The following is a 20229-nucleotide window of genomic DNA, read 5'->3' as shown; positions in this document are numbered from 1 at the left end:
GTGTGAGCCACCATGCCTGACCTGGATTTTGGTTTTTAACTCAGTCTGACAATTTTCCCATTAAAACATTTAATGAATTCTAAAAATTTGTGAATTTTCCAAGTTCATTCACATTTAATGTAAAGGCTGTTATATATTAACTCATTCTTTCCTTCTCACTTGATTTATTTGATTCAATTCCAAATATTTCCCTCCTGTCATCTTCCTTTATCTCAAGGTCTGTGTTTCTGGTTAACTTTTTGTTCAGTTACTTTTTGTTTTGTATTATTGAGTATTTTTGTCAGAAAATGCATTCTGAATTCTTACATAGTAATAAATTTCCTCCTGACAGGGAAATGTATGGGATTTTCCGGCTGCTGTCTTTTTTCTCTCTGAAACCAACCCAATAGTCCTATAGACTATTCTTTTGTATAAACATAGATTGCCCTTTCTTGTCTTAAAGCTTAAAACTTATATTTGTTTTATCTGAGCTCCGTCCTCAGGAGAGGACTTTGAGGCCTCTCAAAAAAAAAGTATCAAAGAACTGAAACTCACCAGTCACCACACCAGATGAGGGGCCCCTCATTGATCATGATTGCTTCCTTGCCCCTCTCTAGTTCCTGTTTTCTTACACATTGTTACATTTCTTCCCTGCTATATAAGCCCCTGGTTTTAGTCTGTCAGAGAGATGGATTTGAGAAGGATCTCCCATCTCCTCAGCCGCAGCACCCAATTAAAGCCTTCTTCCTTGGCAATACTCATCGTCTCGTGATTGGCTTTCTGTGCGGTGAGCAAGTAGGGGCCTAGACCAAACCATTAGTATTTTGGTAACATCTCCATGGCCTGCAGAAATTACTATTTCTAGTTTTCTGTGTCACAGATGAGAAATCTGCTGCTGGTCTGATACTTCTTCATGGTAAGTAATTTGCTCTGTCTAGAAGCTTCTAAGATTTTGCCTCTTATTCTTAATATATAGTTCAAGAACTTTTCCAATAAATCCAGAGTGTCTTTTTTCATAAATTTTGCCTGGAACTTAAAAGCCATTTGAATTTACAGACTCAAGTCCTGATTTTTAAGCTCAAAAAATTTGTTTCTTATATTTACTTAATTATTGCCTTTCCTCCATCTGTTCCTTTTTCTCTTTCTGGCTTTCCTGTTACTCACATGTTATATTTCTTGGATCTATTTTCTTTTGTGGTTTCCATTCCTTTATATTTTTGTTCTGTACTTTCAGATTCTTCTAGGCTACCAATTCAAGCCCCAAGAATGATCATTATCACCTTCAGTTCATTTACTAAAATGTTTGATGGGGAAATCATGCATTTCATCTCTAGAAAGTCTTCTTGTGCTGCATCTGCATCTCCTTATGTGCTCTTTCTATTTTTTGTCAGGTTGTCATCTGTCTCTGGCTGCCGCTCCATCACACTCAGTGTGAGTTCTGTCTGTTCTCATAGACTGCCTTCCCTTTGGCTGCAGTGCCAATATTTTTCTTTGTTATATCACTGGGGTTCAGGTCTGATTGTTGAAGGACCCATGGAACTGAAGTTCTATGAGCAGGGGGAAACACAATGGTCTCTTCTCCTGTGATCTAGCAGTGTGACAGCAGGTGGGCTGCCAGGACACTTCCAAGGCCTGCTGCTCCAAAGGATGCCCCCAACTACTGATTTTTCTCCTTGGTCTCTTGTGGAACACACACACTATGGGGTGAGGGTGAGTTTCAGTTTTCCTCCCAGGAGTCCCCATCCTCTGTAGGTCAAGCTCATCACAGTATCCAGTGCATCCTGATCTTCTGGTGGGACTCATCCAATGGATGCCAGCCCTCAGTACCAGCCAAGCCTAGGAAGGAATCCTCCATCTGCTCCCCACTCCCCACCCTCAGCTCTCACAAAGCTTGGGGTTTCACTTGCACTCAGGGGTCTGCTGGCTCCAGGAGTAGTTGGGATCAGGAAAGACGGATAGAGAAGAATTGAGAGAGCAAGATAGCAAGCCACTTTAGCTTGCTATCTTTCAAGAATCCTTGCCAACTATAATTCCTGGAGTTTTCCCCAAATATTTATCTAGATGGAAAAATGGAAATTTGTGATAAAAGTTTAATTTGGGGAGAACACTGGCAACACTAATCATGTTCAGTGACTATTACATAAAGATATGTACCAAACTGATACTCATCCCTAAGTTAACTGTTTTTGAAATTCACTTTTTAGAATACTCCTTTTTGCATATTATTTTGCTTTACTTCCTCTATAGCAAACTGTCTCATTCTAGGAATCCATAAACTGGACACTCAAGAGTATGAGAATCATTTTCCTTTGCCTTTGGCTATGTTTCCTAAGTAATGCCTTTCAAGTTCTACCTTTTAATTCAAAGAGCTATATACTAGTTAGATAATAATTCTTTTTTTTTTTTTACATTTTAAAAACATCCGTGTTTTTTTTAACTGAGATTGTCTTGAGTCTTTGCTGTTTGGATCTTGAACTGTTTTCAGGTCTTCCCCATTTTTTCATGATATTACCCTTCAATTTCAAATTTTTAAATTTATTAGTAGACCATCTCCCCTAAATACTCTGCCCTAGCCCCTATCATGTGTGGCAACTTGTTTGCAAATATGGCTGCAATAATTCTCCACAGACCTGAACAAACACTTTCTACAATGTGACCTTCTTTTCATCTGATCAACAAGTAGAGGAATCTGTTTTTCCCCACCCCTTAAATCTTGGCCTTGTGACTTGCTTTGACCGACATTAAGAGTGTGAAGCAAATTTGTGACCTCAGGGTGTCTTGAAGCTTCTGCTCTTGCTCTCTTGGAATTCTGAGACCACCATCAAAGAAGCCCAGGCTAGCCTCTCTGAAGATGAGAAACCACAGAGAGAAAGACAAAAGCCAGCACCAACTCTAGTCATGTGAGACCATTAGAGACCAACCAGCCTCAACTAACCACAAGGGACAACACCCGTTTGAATGAGTGGCACCATGAAAGAATAGTTGAAGAATGTGCCCCACTGAGCCCAGTAGAAAATGCTGAGCCACAGACTCATGAACCAATAAAATGGCTGTTGTTTCCAGCCACTAGTTTTAAGGTGCTTTTGTAACAATAGATAAGCAAAATAGCATGCTATTTCTTTCCAAATTAATCCAAAGCCAATCTCTGCCCAAAGAAATTATTTCCCTCATTTATCAATGAGTATCATGCCTACCTAGAAGATTCTTTTATGAAATTTGAAGCTGTCCAATCCATACATCTTGCAAGTTTTGTCAGTCAAAATACAGTTTCTATGTATTCTTCCATGCATAAACTTTAATAATTTGTATCATGATAACTTCTATTAATTCAAGTCTTTCTAAAAAGCTCAAAAATTTTAGAAACACTGCATAAGCTCTACTACAGTAAGGGGAAATTGTAATTCCCACTTAATAGGTATATGAACATCCATTGAAGTATCTTTCCGAAGATTACATAAGAAGTCAGGACAAAAAAAGTCAAAATAAGTAGAGCTCAAAAAAACAAAACAAAAAACAGAGCTGTCACTGTGATCCTATTATCTGTCTATCCAGGGCTCTATACTCTGTATTACTCCACTGTCCATATGAATTAATTGTATAGGTCTTAGGGTAAGTTGAGTTTCTTCAAAATATTTCATATACAGTTTCATGTAGCCTGAATCATTCTTATGGAATCCATCAACCATTTTAATGTGGCATCAACAGGAGAGATTATATTTTTCCCCTTATGAAAAGACAACTGTCAAATTTCAACTCTCATTTCCAAAATACTCCTCCCATCCTGGAAAATAAATGTTGTAAACACTGCTCTCTAGATGATGAGACAATATATTTTAAATGGCTCTGTAACAAGAAAACTAATACAAGTTAAGGTATTGTCATTTTCATTAACTATGGTTTCTGTTTTTAGAAATGGTGCTAAATACCTGCTTCTATGTTCAATTTATTTTTGTGCAAAATGGAGAATCACTCTTCAAACACTTTCACTTCTTGATCATCAGTTTTTTGATGTTTTAAATTCTTTGACTAATAACTCTATCTTCAGAAACATATGAGAGATTCTGGCACTTGTAGCATCATTTTTCTTTGTGACTATCAAGGCAGAACATTGGTTTTTACGCTCAGCTATTGATAAAGTACACATGCTTGCCATCTCTCTGACACCCAATTTCTCATTCACAAAACCCGATGTTCCTAACCTCATTATTTATGGAGCTTCAGTCTCAAATTGAGCTTAAACCACACATGTGGCATCTACCTCCAAGAAAGTCCAGTTTTTCCACCCAGAGATTCAGAAGCTGGATTCTAGTTAGAGCTTAAAAGACTCTCATTACTGTTAATAATTACTAACAATAATATGTTGGTCTCAGTCCCAATTATCAGTTATCCTTAGTGAGCATTAATGATAGTTGAACTTTGTAGAGATGATGGTCTCAGAATTAAGGGTTTTACTATGCCTTTCATTAAAAACAATCCTTCTCACTATAATAAAAGGCTCTAACTCAAAAATCCTAAAAAGAATAGGCTCAACAAATGCCAAGCACTCATTCTTGAAGGACCATCAGCTGACTCTAGAAGAATTTAACCCACAATACCCATAACCCCTAATGGTTGTTTGGCAGCATAAGGAGTAATTCCAGAAAGCTTCCCTCAACAATTAAAACTCTTACCTCCCCCCTCCTCCAAGAACAAGCAATTTAATTTGATGGAGAGTCATAATCTATTTATTAGGATACAGCCAAGTTAATAACCTAGCAATCTAAGTTATTAATTTTGGAAGAGAGGCCACTATTTTTATATACAGAGTTGTGATTTATGCTGTGCTGCTTGCCAGCAGTTTTAAACCAATAAATGTTCAGGAATAAGACAGAAAAAAAAACAGGTACTCCACACCCTATATTTAGGTATCCACATTTGCCTTCTTCAAGACTCTGGAAGTGCAGCCAGGAGTATGACCATCCCTTGCAGGCAGTCTACAATGGAAGCACATAGCATCTGGAGTCAGGAGACCGAGCTTTGGGACCTGGCTCTGACACTGTGATCTTGGACTAAAAGATAACACCTGCCTCACAAAGTGGTTGTGAGGATTCAATGAAATCATTTAGGTGTAAATACTTTACATACATAAGCACTATATGGATGCGACTAGAAATTTAGAAATAATGGATCCATTGACATGGTACTTCAGCATTCTAAATTGGTAGTAGACAGAATATGCATTGAACACAGTATCAGAAGGTATACAGGTTTTCTGTCTATAGATAGAGCAGATAGTAAGTACAGCAAGTAAAGCACAATTTACCAATGTTGTAATAACTTCCGCTACCTGATGAGCTGAAAGGAAAATGTCATTATTTCTCTTTTGTTTATATTATCTATATGGAACACCAACAAATAATATATAAAGCTCATAAGTTTAGATTTTTGCTTAGTACCTTACTCTTTATTTGGAAGACGCAAAGAAAGATATAATTTAAGATCATGATTAATAAGAATATGGCCTGAAAATTACATTATTAAGAATGACTGAATCTTCTTCCATTAGACTAATTTCTTTCCTATTAATTTCTTCCTTCATAATTTCCCTTGGCCAGAGTTTAATAAAACTCTCTAACCTTATCGAGAAAAACTAAAATGTCTAAAGAAATTAGCATAGGTTATATGTACCATTTCTACAATTTCAAACTTAAGTAGATTATTTTGATGCCTATTTCACTAAATGTAACTAATACTGTACATCACATGCATGTGCATGCACACACACACACACACTCTTTCTCTCTCTCTCTCCATCAAAAAAGTACATAATACTCCCAAAGCCATGGCTGAAAATCACCAACTGTCCTTCATCAATAAATTTGTGATTGACAGAAAAGTCATCTTCAACAGCTATAGAATTCACTTAAAAGAGTAACAGTTGGGTTTGGTTTTTTGTTTGTTTGTTTGTTTTTTGTAAAGACGGGGTCTTGGTATATTGCCCAGACTGGTCGCAAATTCCTGGCCTCAAGTGATCCTCCTGCCTTGGCCTCCCAGCGTGCTGGGATTACAGGCATGAGCCACTGCACCTCGCCAAGTTAGGTTTTAATTCTTGATGGACTCATGATGTAACCCTCTTTTGATATATTATCACTTTCATTTAATAATTCAGCAAGTATTTACTTAGTATCTATTAAGTGTCATACCATGTGCAAGATGCTGGGGATGCAAAGACAATCAAGACAAGGTTCCTGAAAGCAGAGGCTGATTGTAAAGGCAAATGGATCCTTTTCTGTCTTCACCTTGTCTCACCTGTCCTTCACCTTCTTCCCAGTGACTATACCCTTACTCTTGAAACTATCTATTCTCACAGGTTCCATGACATCACAGTCTTCCAGTGTTCCTCCTAGTTCACTGATCACTGATCACCATTCTCAATCTTTTCTGCCAGCTCCTCTTCTATCAAATCTCTGGATGTTACAACTCCCTAGCCCTTGCTTGCACTCTTTCCCTTGGATTGTTCCATCTCCTCCAGTAGCTTTGAATACCATGACATGATGACTGCCCCCCAGTTTGTGTCTGCAGCCTATCCCTTCCCTCTGAGTTCCAGAGGGCTCACAGTACCTCCACTTGTATTAACACAAACATTTCAAATTTAACAGGTCTGAGACAAATTTCAACCCTCACCTCTCACTACTACCAACTTGTTTCCTGCAGTTTTCCCCATTTTAATAAATGGCACCACCATTCTCTCAGTTTTTCAAAAACTAGGAGTCACCTTTGATTCTACATTATACCTCACTCCTCATGTCCAATCCATTGGCAAGTCAGTCAATTCAACCAAAGTATGTTTCCAATCTTCCAATTTCATTCCATCTTCATCATCAACATCCTAATCCAGGCTTTGACCTTGTGCATTGCAGAACCTTCTAATTTATCTTCATGCTTCTAATCTTGCCCCACTATAAATTATTTTCATTGCAATAACCAAAGTAAGCTTCTAAAAATGTAAATGGGATTATATCTACCATCTGTTTATTACACTTAAATCATTTTTCATTACATAGAGATTAAAATCCAAACTCTACACAGCAAGGTACTGTATGATCTGGCCTCTGCCTTCCCTCCAACCCTGTCTTGAACATATTGTTTTCCTGCCGCCCTGGCCTTTGTTAAGTTCCATGAACAGTCCAAAGTCTTTCATGTTTTAGGCTGTTTGCTCAATGTGAAATGTCATACTAATCTCATTCCTTCTTAGAGATCTTGCCTTAGTCTGTTTTGTGTTGCTATAAAGGAATACCTTGACACTGGGTAAATTATAAAGAAAAGGGGTTTATTTGATTCAGAATTCTGGCTGGCTGGCAAGTTCAGGACTGGACATCTGCATCTGATGAGGATCTCAGGCTGCTTCTATCCACGGGAAGAAATGAAAGGGAGCCAATATCTGCAGAGATCACACGGCAAGATAGGAAGCAAGAGACAGGGGAGGTGCCAGGCTCTTTTTAACAATGAGCTCTCAAGGGAACTAACAGAGTAAGAATTCATTCACCCCTAAAAAAGAGCATTAATCTATTCATGAGAGATCTGGTCAAATTTCAACATGAGGTCTAGAAGTAACAAATATCCAAAACCAAAGCAGATCTCAATATAAAGTCCTCAAGGAGGTCCTCCCCAATTACTCGTTTTCAAATCCCTTACCCCTTATTTTCTATTATGGCACTCTGTTTACTTCCTTCAACGAACTTCAAGAAACCCAATTTAACTAATTTGTTTGTTCTAAATTTCTACTACTAAAATGTAAATTATAAGAATATAAGAACCACTAATATGTTGCTTACATTCTAGCACAAGCACCTATCATAAGCTAGCACAGAGTAGATACTCAATAAATACCTGCCATATAAATATATTGAAATGTCTCCAAGACTCCTCCCACCTCTTCCTATCCATGAATGGTATACCACACCCTTCTGAGTGTGGTGAAGTCAGCACTTTGTCTTAATAAATATTCTTGAATGCTACACATTTTATAATGTAGATTTTCAGATTATAGATTTTATTATTGTTGTTGTTGTTGTTATTATTATTTTGAGATGGAGTCTTGCTCTGTTGCCAGGCTGGAGTGCAGTGGTGCAATCTCGGCTCACTGCAACCTCCGTCTTCCAGGTTCAGGCAATTCTCCTGCCTCAGCCTCCCGAGTAGCTAGGACTACAGGCGCACACCACCACGCCTGGCTAACTTTTGTATTTTTAATAGAGACAGGGTTTCACCATGTTGGCCAGGATGGTCTCTATCTCTTGACCTCGTGATCCGCCTGCCTCGGCCTCCCAACAGATTATAAATTTAACACTCTAAAATGTCCATAAAAATATCAAATCAGGTGAACTTCCCAAGAAATCTATAAACATTAAAAAATACATAAAAGACTTATAGCATCTAGGAAGCTCTCAATACGTGTTGAAAAAATAAAAGAATTCCATTCTTTGTCTTCATCATTTAAAATCTCCAATTGATAAATATTTGTCCACAATCAGCTTCGGGTTTAGGCTCACCAAAAGTATCTATTAATACAATTCAGAGAATAAAATTCTCATAGGATTGTTTCTCTGTAAATGTCCACATATCAACCTGAAGAAGTATACTTTGTCCTTAAGGCTTTTAAATTTTCCACAAATGTTTCTTTACATACTAAGCAAAATAGTTGTCACTACAATATTTCAGTATTCACAATGTTCTAAAAATGATAAATACAGTTAAAGCTACAAAGGTATTATTTTTATAAAAGGTGGGTAGATCTCCTGAATTTAGGAGTTTGAAATCAGCCTAACCAACGTGGTAAAACCCCATCTCTACCAAAAATACAAAAAATTACCTGGGTGTGGTGGCACACACCTGTGGTCCCAGCTACTCAGGAGACTGGGGTGGGAGGACTGCTTGAGCTTGGAAGGCAGAGGTTGCAGTGAGCTCAGATTGCGCCACTGCACTCCAACCTGGGTGACAGAGTGAAACCCCATCTCAAAAAAAAAAATAAAATAAAATAAAATTGCCTGGGCACAGTGGCTCATACCTGTAATCCCAGCACTTTGGGAGGCCAAGGCAGGATCACTTGAAGTCAGGAGTTCAAGACCAACCTGGCCAACATGGCAAAACCCTGTATCTACTAAAAATACAAAAATTAGCTGGGCGTGTTGGCACATGCCCGTAATTCCAGCTACTCGGGAGGCTGAGGCAGGAGAATCGCTTCAACCTGGGAGGTGGAGGTTGCAGTGAGCCAAGATCGCGCCACTGTACTCCAGCCTGGGTGACAGAGTGAGACTCTGTCTTAAAAAGAGTAAAATAAATAAAATTCATTTTTCCAGTAATGAGAGCCTTTGCAAAATAAAGCCTTTTTTTTTAAAAAAAAAATATTATCCTAAAATAAAAACAAAGTCACAAACTGAAACGTTTTGCTCACTTTCCATAATTCTAAAGAATACACCATCTCTTCTCCAGCATTAATAAAAATGGCTACAACATCTCATGAGATGAATCAGATTTCTGTTCACCAAGGTCCAACCGTACTTGGACTCAGCAAAAATGTCACCAATCCAATTAATGAAATGCCTCAATTAATAATGGGCAAAAAGGTTTTAAAAGGAAATAAAAAAACTTTCTATATTCTACCACATTTAATATTTGCCTTAATCCAAGCTTGACAAGAAGAAAAAGAACTATAGATTAAATTTTATTGAATTTATTTGCCCTCAGTGGCTTTTCTCAATAGGCCTTTTAGAATCAATCTTAATGAATGTGTCACTTTGCAACACAGCTACATAATGTGGCATTATTGATTGACATATATTCAACTGTGAAGATTAGGATAAAGTAAAAGCCTGCAGTGTTTTTTAAATGAGACAAAATGATACTTACATAAAAAGAAGATTGCTAGGAAAGATAGTTTTATACTTACTGTATATTAAGTAATTTTGTCGTGTGACAGACATTCTAAATACTCTATCCCAAAAGGCACCTATGCAAGATGGAGTCACTCTAGTTTGAACACCTCTGACAGATTCCTTGGTGTGGAAACTGTGTGGCATTTCGTTCCATTCAGTCACACAGTGGACAGATGAGTTACTAGTGAAGATGTAGAACAAAGGGATTAGTACTGCCGTGGGTGTGTGTGTATGGTGGGGGGCGGGGGGTGGTGCTTGTTACTGACTATAGAGCAGGAAGAAAGTAGAGCATGGCTTCCTTTCATATCAGCCCGGGAAATGATGAATTTGGGGAAGCTTTTAAATTATAAATAAAGTCTTCCTATATTTGTGGTTGAGAGAAAAAGAGCTCAGCCGTTGGTATCCTTGAAGACGGTCATAATTAGTCTGGAAAACCTCCACGGAAAGAAGTGAAACTTAGGACACTTTCGTAGTGAGCCAAGATACATTAAGCAGAGAAAGAACATTATAGAGTAGTCTAACGCAAAGGACAGGCCGGGAGCATTGGCTCACGCAGGTAATCCCAGCACTCTGGGAGGCCAAGACGGGTGGATCACCTGAGGTCAGGAGTTTGAGACCAACCTGGCCAACACGATGAAACCCCATCTCTGCTGAAAATACAAAAATTAGCTGGGCGTGGTGGCATGCATCTGTAATCCCAGCTACTAGGGAGGCTGAGGCAGGAGAATCAATTGAACCTGGGAGGTGGAGGTTGCAGTGAGCGTAGATCACACCATTGCACTCCAGCGTGGATGATGGGAGCAAGACTCCATCTCAAAAAAACAAAAAAGGAAAAAAAAAAAAAGAAAAGCAAAGAACAGTCAGTCAGGATATATCAGGCCAAAGCAGAGAGAGCATGCAGCAGAAGCTAAAAACAGACAGCTGCTCACTATTATAATAGCCAATAGCCAAGATTTGGAATCAAGTGGCCATCAACAGATGAATGGATTTAAAAATGTGGTAGGTATAGACAATGAAATACTATTCAGCCCTAAGCAAGAATGAAATCTTGTCATCTGCAGCAATACGAATAAGTCTGAAGGACATTATGTGAAGTGAAATAAGCCAGGCACAGAAAGAGAAGTACTGCACGTTCTCACTCATACGTGGGAGCTAATAAAAAGTTTCAGTCCATGGAAATTTTAAATATTATGTAAAACTGTTGGAAAGAATCAAATTTCTGAATTTGAAAACCATATATTTTCATACCTAATAAAGGTATGAAAATGGGGAGGGCATAGAGATACGGTCTTGTTATGTTGCCCAGGCTGGTCTTGAACTCCTGGCCTCAAGAAATCCTCCCACCTCAATCTCCCAAAGTGCTGCAATTACAGGTGTGAGCCACACTGTACCTGGCCTAATAAAACTTTTAAAAAATGGTACCATGGTGGATCATAAAGCTGCAGACAGAGATCACTCATACAATTTACAATAACAGTACAACTGAGACATGGAAGCATTCTGCCATGGAGCACACAATGCATCAAGGGCCCCGTGGTTGCAGTGCAACTGTTAACCAACACCAGCCATGGGGCTCCTCCTGTGTACCCACAGGGCCTAAGTCCAGAAAGACTGAAACACCAAGTATGTTAAAAAGCCATTATTTCATGGTGATACTTAAAACACAAAATGAACTCCTTTGGAAGATGTGAGGAAAATAACCCACTCTGAAACCAAATAACCAAGGGAAAGACACAAGAATTTATTCTGCCTTTTCTTTATATGCAGCTTCCTTTCTGTTATGCCTTTAAAGTAACCAAATAATTGATGAGGTAAAATTCTTCTTTACAGAAGCATTTCAACCAATAATGATGGAATTGTATTATTGTGTAATCCTTAGTACAATAATCAATCTAGATCAACAGTTGGCAGATAACTCCCAGTAGGTGCAAATCTAATCTGGTAAATGAAGTTTTATGGGCACGTAGTTGTACCCATGCATGCACGTCCTGTCCAACGCTGCATTCCTACTACAATGACAGAGACCATATTGGCCCTCAAAGCCAAAACTATTTACTATCCGGCTCTTTACATAAAAAGTTTACTGACCCCTAACCTACACAATAATTACCAACGGCTGCCAAAATCACAAAGCAAAAAACAGATAAGGAGGCGGATGACACACGGGTCAGGCTTACAACACCTGTGCTCACTGATGGGCCTTCACACAACAAAGGGAGGGACAAGGCAGCAGTTGCCTCCTGATGCCATGCAGCAGGAAGCATAGAGCCCCTCCACCTTCACAGGCCTTCTTGCCAAAAATCTGAAAATATGATCAAACCTCAGGTTCTCATTACCTGTTCACAGGAAATACAGGGGACAGAAAAATGAATTAAAGTACATGGGGATGTAGTTAGTTAAAATTCTGACTGTGGGAAATTCTACAGGACAAAGGATCCAGTTTCTCCAATCAGCAAATTGCAAGGAAAAAAAGAAGGGTGAACCCACAGACCAAGGATGCCCAATCTTTCAGTTTCCTGTGCCACACTGTAAGGGAGAATTGCCTTGAGCAACACATAAAATACACTAACACTAATGATACCCAAAGAGCTAAAAAAAATTCTAATTTAACTTAAATTTAAATTTAAATTTAAAAATCTCATAATGTTTTCAGAAAGCTTATGAATTTTTGCTGAACCACATTCAAAGCTGTCCTGGCAGCACGTGGCCTGCAGGCCACAGGTTAGACAAGCTTGCTATAGACTAAAAGAAGCCTAAGAGATTTATTAGCTAAATACATGAGTAGTCCTTGTTTGGATTCTAATTCTAACCAACCAATGGAGAAGGGGAGAATTTACAAGAAAATAAAGGAAATTTGAATACCAATATTTCATGACAGTAAGGAATTACTCTGCAATTGTTTTCTGGTGTGATAATGACATTGTGGTTATATTATTTAAAGGCAAGTCTCTTCAATGTTTCGAAGATACATACTGAGGTTTCACAGATGAAATAATATGACATCTGGGCTTTGTTTCAAAATAATCCAATGGGGAGGGGGGCAGATAAATGAAGCAAGATTGGCCATATGTTGATCACTGTTGAGGCTGAGTGATAAGTAAAAAGGGATTCATTATACCATTTTCTCTACTTTTGAATATGTTTAAACTTTTTCCATAATAAAAAGATAAAAATAAAATCATTAGCAAAGCTTTCTCTACTTTCCAACATCTGTGCTCATGGATGCTTTGTTTCTCCACCTGCCCATCCACCACGTATATTCATTCATTAACCAAATACCTACTGAATGTTTAGTACAGCATAAGCCCTGGGCCAGGTGCTGGCGACGGCCTCACCTTCAAGAAATATACAGTCTAGAGGGGGAGCCCATAAGGAACTCAGCCATTACCACACTTGATAGTCAACGTCGCATGAGCAGGACCCACAGAGTGCTAAGGAATGCAGAGAAGGGGCATCTATGCCTTCCCATGTTCCTCATTCCCACTCCTTAATATTCTTTAACAGTATGGCTAATCTCTCCTGATTGTCTACTTTGCTCTTCTAAGGAGAAATTTCCTTTCTCTAAGTGGCCCTGACTTATGCCACCTTATAAGCCAGAGGCCTCACACTGCCTATTCCATGATTCGTGAATATAAAACACTGGACTCTTCCTCCACTCGGTTCCCTGCATGCCTTTGACTTCTGTGATAACTACCCTGACAGCCCCAAAATCCCATCCTCACCCAGTGCTCTCCTACTTACCTCCTGCTCTATAGCCAGTAACAAGTGCCACCACCCCTCTGCCCCCCGCCATACACACACACCCAGGGCAGTACCAATCCCTTTGTTCTACATCTTCACTAGTAACTCACCTGTCCACTGTGTCACTGGATGGAATGAAATGCCACACAGTTTCCACACCAAGGAATCTGTCAGAGGTGTTCAAACTAGAGTGACTCCATCTTGCCTAGGGGCTGGGTAAAATGAGGCTGAGACCTACCGGCTGCATTCCTAGGAGGCTAGGCATTCTTAGTCACAGGATATTAACAGTTAAGGGAAGAAGTTAATAATGTTTATTGAACAGACCCAGCACTTAACAAACCCAGGAAATAACAGACCCAGGAAACGTCCTGATGTCCTGTCTTATGAACAAAAGCATTCTTAGTTTAAGTTTTGCAGTGAGACTCCGTCTCAAAAGGAAAAAAGAGTAAGTTTTGCTTTAAAAATAATATTCTTATGAAAGTAGTTACACAAAGATTAACAATCCTTTGTCACAAGCCGTTGTAGTAGAGCACATCTCCCCATGACTTTTTGCTTTGTTATCTTATATATAAACAAGCACTGTACCTAACTAAGACAGATGTGTTCCTCCTCTCGCTTTTGGGAATGCCCTGGTCTCTCTGTGGAGTAGTCACCTTTTTATTCCCTTACTTTCTTAATGAACTTGCTTTCACTTTATTCTGTGGACTTGCCTCAAATTGTTTCCTGTGCAAGACCTGAGAACTCTCTTTTGGGGTCTGGACTGGGACCCCTTTCCAGTAACATATTCTGTGATGAGCCGTGAAGGGATGATACTGGAGAGACCCCCACTTAACCAAAGGAAAATCGTCTGCACAGCACCAACTGGCCGACTTTGGATAAATGGTAGGATACATTTCATCCCAGGTAAAGGACAAAGTTGGGTTAAAGGCCCAACTCAGAAGGGTTAGCGTCCCTCCTGAGACGTAAGGGGTTAGAGGGTCCTCTCAGTAAGGCTTCTTTTGGTCAAAAATGGATTTGACACTATGGGATGTTGACCGCTTTTCTCTTTGGATTAATCTGCCTTGAACTCTTTGCTGACAGCTGTGGGTGACAGGATTAGGCACATATAGGATCGTGGCACAATGGGGAGCTTTCTCTCCTGCAAAGGGGGAAATGTGAGAGCTGATGGCCTGCTGGAGAAGATCTCTTCACAACTGACAAGCAGCTGCCTAGACTTTTGATTCAGTGTTGCTGCACAGGGTGGGTCTTTCCCTGGCCTCCCTGAGCTCCTCGCCTCCCAGCCCCACCACAGACAATGCTTTTCGCCCTTCCCTTTCCTCTCTCTCTCTCCTTTCTCTTTACTATCTTTTCTGTCTTGCAGGGCAACTGTCTGCTTTTCCATCTTGCCCAGAGACCACATGTTGAAACTCCTGGTTAGAGGTTATCCCACCCCACTTTAAGTGGATCAAAGATGACAGGCAGGGGCCAAAAGGGGCAAGTTTGAGCCTTGCCAAGTTGATGCTGGGTGATGAGTGGGGTGACTAGTATCTATGTTTGTCATGTGTATTTTGCTCTGGACAAAATGGAAAATGTTCATTTGTTTCCCCCACATAGCCTGTTGAGTGGCATCTTGCGAAACTGAGAGGCTTTGCCTATCGTTCCATGAGATGGAAAAAAATGATTTTCTTTTGTAATGTGGCTTGGACCCCACAGCTATGGGGCAACAAGCAAGACTATCAAAGCCACTCAGAGAAAGGTAACCCAGAAACCTGGCATGCTGGCAAAAAGGTAAGAATTTCCTACCAGTCAGGCTTCTGGCCTGTCTGTGAAAACTGGTTAAATGAATGGTCAAAATCACTTGCATTATGAGAGCTTTTAGCCTTGGTGTGTAATAACTAGGTAGGACACATACTTTTAGGGATAGCTAATGGCAGCTATGAGGGAGGAATACTCTGCTCTTGGCACACTGGGATCAGAGAAGCATGTTCTTGACCACCTGGAAGGCATGGAAATGTCCCCACCCCAACTGAGAGATAAGACTCCCATAGGGGATGGGCTAATTCTCTCTTTTTGGGGATCAAGGGTCCAGTATAAAAATGGGACTCTTAATTTTGGAGGATCTGTTTTGCCTTCCAACCATGCCTGCTTATTAGGCCCTAGAAACTGCATGCTTTCCTGACCCTGTTCCTTGAAGGGCTTCTGCCTGAAGCCAGTAATCCAATTAAGAAACTTAAAACTGGCAAATAAAAAATATTATAACTATTAGATCTTCTTCCATCTGTGTATTTATATGTGTTGTGTGTGTGATGTTTACATATGAAAGAGCTCTGGTTAACTGACTTAAAGAAAAATAAGTGGCTGGGTACAATGGCTCACACCTGTAATCTCAGCACTTTGGAAGGCTGAGGTGGGCAGATCACCCGAGGCCAGGTGTTCAAGACCAGCCTGGCCAACATGGCAACACCTCGTCTCTACTAAATATACAAAAGTTAGCCAGGTGTGGTGGCACACGCCTGTAGTTCCAGCTACTCAGGAGGCTGAGGCAGGAGAATCACTTGAACCCAAGAACCAGAGACTGCAGTGAGCTGAGATTGCACCACTGCACTCCAGCCTGGGTGACAGAACAAGACTCTATCTCAAAAAAAATAAAGGGGGGCTGCAGGTGTGGTGGCTCATGCCTGTAATCTCAGCACTTCGGGAAGCCAAGGCAGGCAGATCACCTGAGGTCAGGAGTTCAAGACCAGCCTGGCCAACATGATAAAACCCCATCTCTACTAAAAATACAAAAATTAGCCATGTGTGGTGTGTGCCTGTAATCCCAGGTACTCAGGAGGTTGAGGCACGAGAATTGTTGAACCCAGGAGGTGGAGGTTGCAGTGAGCCAAGATTGTGTCATCACACTCCAACCTGGGAGACAGAGCGGGACTCTGTCAAAAAAAAAAAAAGAAGTACCTATTTTGTCAGAAAAATAAAAACTTTAATGTCACTTAGTTCACATGACTTTTAGACAAATTAGTCTAAATTAGGCAAGCTGAATACTGTCCTTGGTAAATGTGTTAAGGTATTAAACTGCTTCTATGACATTTTTAATAATTATTTGACTTGTCTGCTTTACAGCGAATTCCAGGTAAGGCCTTGAGACGTATGGAATTAGCCTGGTCCCCTGACTAGGCTGGGAAGAGTCAGACTTTACAGCTCTGTCCTTGTCTTGGGCTCTACAATCTGATACAAGGTTAAAATTGCTCACTCACCAGGTTTTTCACCAAAAATAAAAGTTGCTACGAGTTAACATTGTAACATATGTAATTGAGACTATTGGAGCAAGGTATGTAAGAAAAGTAGAATGTATTTTTTGTAAAAGCTTATAAAAAGACATGGGAATGTGAGGAGTTTCTTGCCTAGTTCAGAGGGCTGAATAATTATTTTAAGTTAGATAGAATAAAGCTAAAAATTTGAGCAAATGGTGGAAAGTTTGTGAAACATTAATCTTGTAAAAGAAATTCTATGTGTGAACAAACTGACTAAAATTAAAAGGGTATCGTTTAGTTTTTCCATAAACTGAATATTGGAAAAACGCACAACAGGGTTTTCTTAGAGCACTGATCTACTCTTTAGCAAAATTTTTTTTAAGTTTTAAAACTTCTATAAATTTAATGTTGGCACTGTATGTTTACCTATTCGTTGGTACAATTTACATCAAGTTTTATACTTACCCTTTTTGCAAAGATACCATGTACACAAAGATACATATTCAATAACTGAGAAACAAGTGAAACTTCTGATCTATACTTTCAGGTTTGTTCGATCATGATACTTCTGATATGGATCATCGTCATACCAGTTTTTCGCCTCTTCCAGAAGGACATCATCATTTTATCTAAGAGTATACTCTGGGGTTTACTGCAGAGCACAGATTCCCTCAATCGCTTTTTTCTTGCAAGTGTCCTTTTTCCGTAATTTTTTCTTATAACCAGACTTTCTCTTCAACCAAAGGCCAGAATGAAGTCAAAGAAACCTATAGATGACAGCTTTCACAGTCCTTCTCTTGCCTTTTTGTGTACAAATGAATGTTAGAGATCTGACTGGCAGCTTCAGGACACTTGGAAGCAAGGGGGCCACTCTATTAAAGATTACTGCAGGATGCCACATGTCAGGTTTCTGACAGATGTGGTAAGTCTGGGAGCAGAGGAAACAACTGGTGTCTGAATATGACTAAAACGTCCAGTGGACAATGCAGAAATAAGAGAGGCATTCTTGACACAGTTTTGGTAGGCTGAAGATGCCAAAATATTCAGGGGCTATAAGATTCCTGAAGCTGCTCTCACTGCACTGGCAAAGGCAGAGGCAGCCATCTTGCCACCAACAAAAAATTTAAAGGGTTATAAAAGATTTATGAGAATCTTACTTTACCGTCAAACTGATTAGGAGTGAGTAGGTTTTGTCCATATGATTTTATTAAAAATTGGATTTGACATTAATAGTACATTAATGCAAAAGTGAAATTTGGCTGTTTTGAACAAGATTTTCATGTAATATTAAAAGATAAAAGATTTTTGTTTGCCTTTTGAATAAACTGAAGAAAAAAAAAGAAAGGAGAGAAAAGAGACATTATTTGGAAAGCTAACTCTTCCCTCTATCAATGGGTAAAGGTTTTTGCCTTTTTTAAATCTTTCAGTTATCATTTTGGCTAAATAAATGACTTACGGTGACCTGAGATTCTATTTTATAACATAAAGCGTTTTACACCTTTGCTATTTAACAAACTTTCCCAAATCAAACTAGGACTTAATTAGGACCTAAAGACTTAGTAAGTCTTTCCTGACTTGATAATCCTTTTAGATATTAGGTCCCCTGAAGTCCAATAATGGCATATTTGACTTATTTGACATACTAAAATCATATAGGAAGTACTGTCAAATACAAAATGGCATCTGACATTTTTTGGGTTATTTATATGTGTTATTGGTATGTGTTCCCAAATTATGCAAAACTACTATAATTCTGGTATAACTTAGTATATGTTATCATTAATAGTTATAATTGTTATCTTAAATTATTGTGTGCCACAAGGGGCCAAATTTCCTTATCAATTGTGTCTCTGACTATAGCTGCCCTAAGACTTTTTGTCATCCACAAGCAATTGTCTTGTTTTGATTCTCTTCAAAAGGCAGTTTATAATCAGCTATAGGACTCTGACAAGTACTCTTATAAAGCAGGACTTTCACAGCTTTGAAATGTATTCATTCCATTAAAAGAAGAAAAACTTCCAAGACTCTTGGAAAACTAATGTATTCATAAATATTGAGAAAAACAGGAATTGCATAGATAACTAATAAAAGACCAAAATAATCTATTCATGACTTTTTGCCTTTGTTTTGTTTTTCAGAGTCAAGAAAACTTTTATTTTGAGCTATTTGCAGCTTTCAACAATTGAGTATAATATACTACTGTAAACAAAATTTAGAGCACATTTCTTTCTCTCTACCTGATTTCTCCCAAATTTGGAAACTATTTATGAGTATTTTTAACTTATGGTGATATAGCTATTTACACAAGTCCAGTAAGAATTTTTCCTTTGCGACAAGACACAATTGGAGACACTGGTTATTTTACCAAGGTTTTGAATGGAATGACTGACATGCTTTCAAATGTAAACAGACTGCTTTAAGGAATCAAAATTCATTTATAGAGCCAATTAAAGCCCCTAAGAAAACTGACCTCATATCTTGAGCCTTGTACAGAGCTTCTGACCTGTGGTAAGTAAAGAATGTCACTTTCTGACAGGCCCAGGAGCCCCAAATATCTTGGGATATCCAGAGGAGAGAAACTTATCCAACTCATATTGGTAGACACACATAAATCCATGACTGGTCTCGAGGCTTTAAAAAGTCTAATCTAAGATTAGATTATAGAACACAGTTCCATCAAAGCCAAAAGAGACTATATGGCAAATAATTATTCTTGCTTCACTTTATACAAATAACCAGGCCACATACAATAAGACTAAAATTTATTTTGCCAACAAATCAGTCCACATACAATAAGACTAAAATTTATTTTGCCAACAAATCAGTCCTACCATGGTTTGTTTTAATAAAAATAGGGACTGGAGAGAGAAAAATTATGTTTCACAAACTATGGTATACCTGTTACTAGACTCTAGTCTCATCCATTGTTTTTGAGTTTTTTCTGCAATTTAGACTGACCCTGCTTATTCCTGTGAACCAACCAGTGATCTCTGGCTGCTGCTCAAAAGAAACAAGAGGCATGATTAATATAAAAATCTGAATCGCTATTCTAATTCTGGACACATAATGAAATCAGCTAGCAACCCCATATCAGCTTGGTTCCCACAATTGCCCAGTTCATAGAAAGCTGTCTTATTTAGTTTATTTGAGACAATTTTACTGATTTCGCTTTACAGTTGTAGAATATATTGCTGTTGTACTCTGTATATAATTCAGGATAAGCTTACTCAATGTTTTCTTAACTACTTACTAATCTTCCAGGTATCATCTTTCATCAGGACTCAGAGTTTTGAATGACCTTCACCATACTAACACTTTATGACTAAACTCCTCCCAACTCTAAATACAAGAGACCCTAAATATTGTTAGGC

General features: G+C 38.9%; 1 protein-coding gene and 1 pseudogene across 9 annotated transcripts in view; both read right to left on the bottom strand.

Annotated features, from left to right (window-relative positions):
- RNF182 (ring finger protein 182) overlaps positions 1-20229 on the bottom strand; it is a 56537-nt gene that overhangs the window by 13981 nt on the left and 22327 nt on the right. The window lies entirely within an intron of this gene.
- On the bottom strand, positions 17332-17962 carry LOC129039296 (large ribosomal subunit protein bL35m-like; annotated as a pseudogene).

Source organism: Pongo pygmaeus, chromosome 5 (genome assembly GCF_028885625.2).
Source record: "Pongo pygmaeus isolate AG05252 chromosome 5, NHGRI_mPonPyg2-v2.0_pri, whole genome shotgun sequence".
Lineage (NCBI taxonomy): Eukaryota > Metazoa > Chordata > Mammalia > Primates > Hominidae > Pongo > Pongo pygmaeus.
This window is presented reverse-complemented; position numbering and strand designations above follow the sequence as displayed.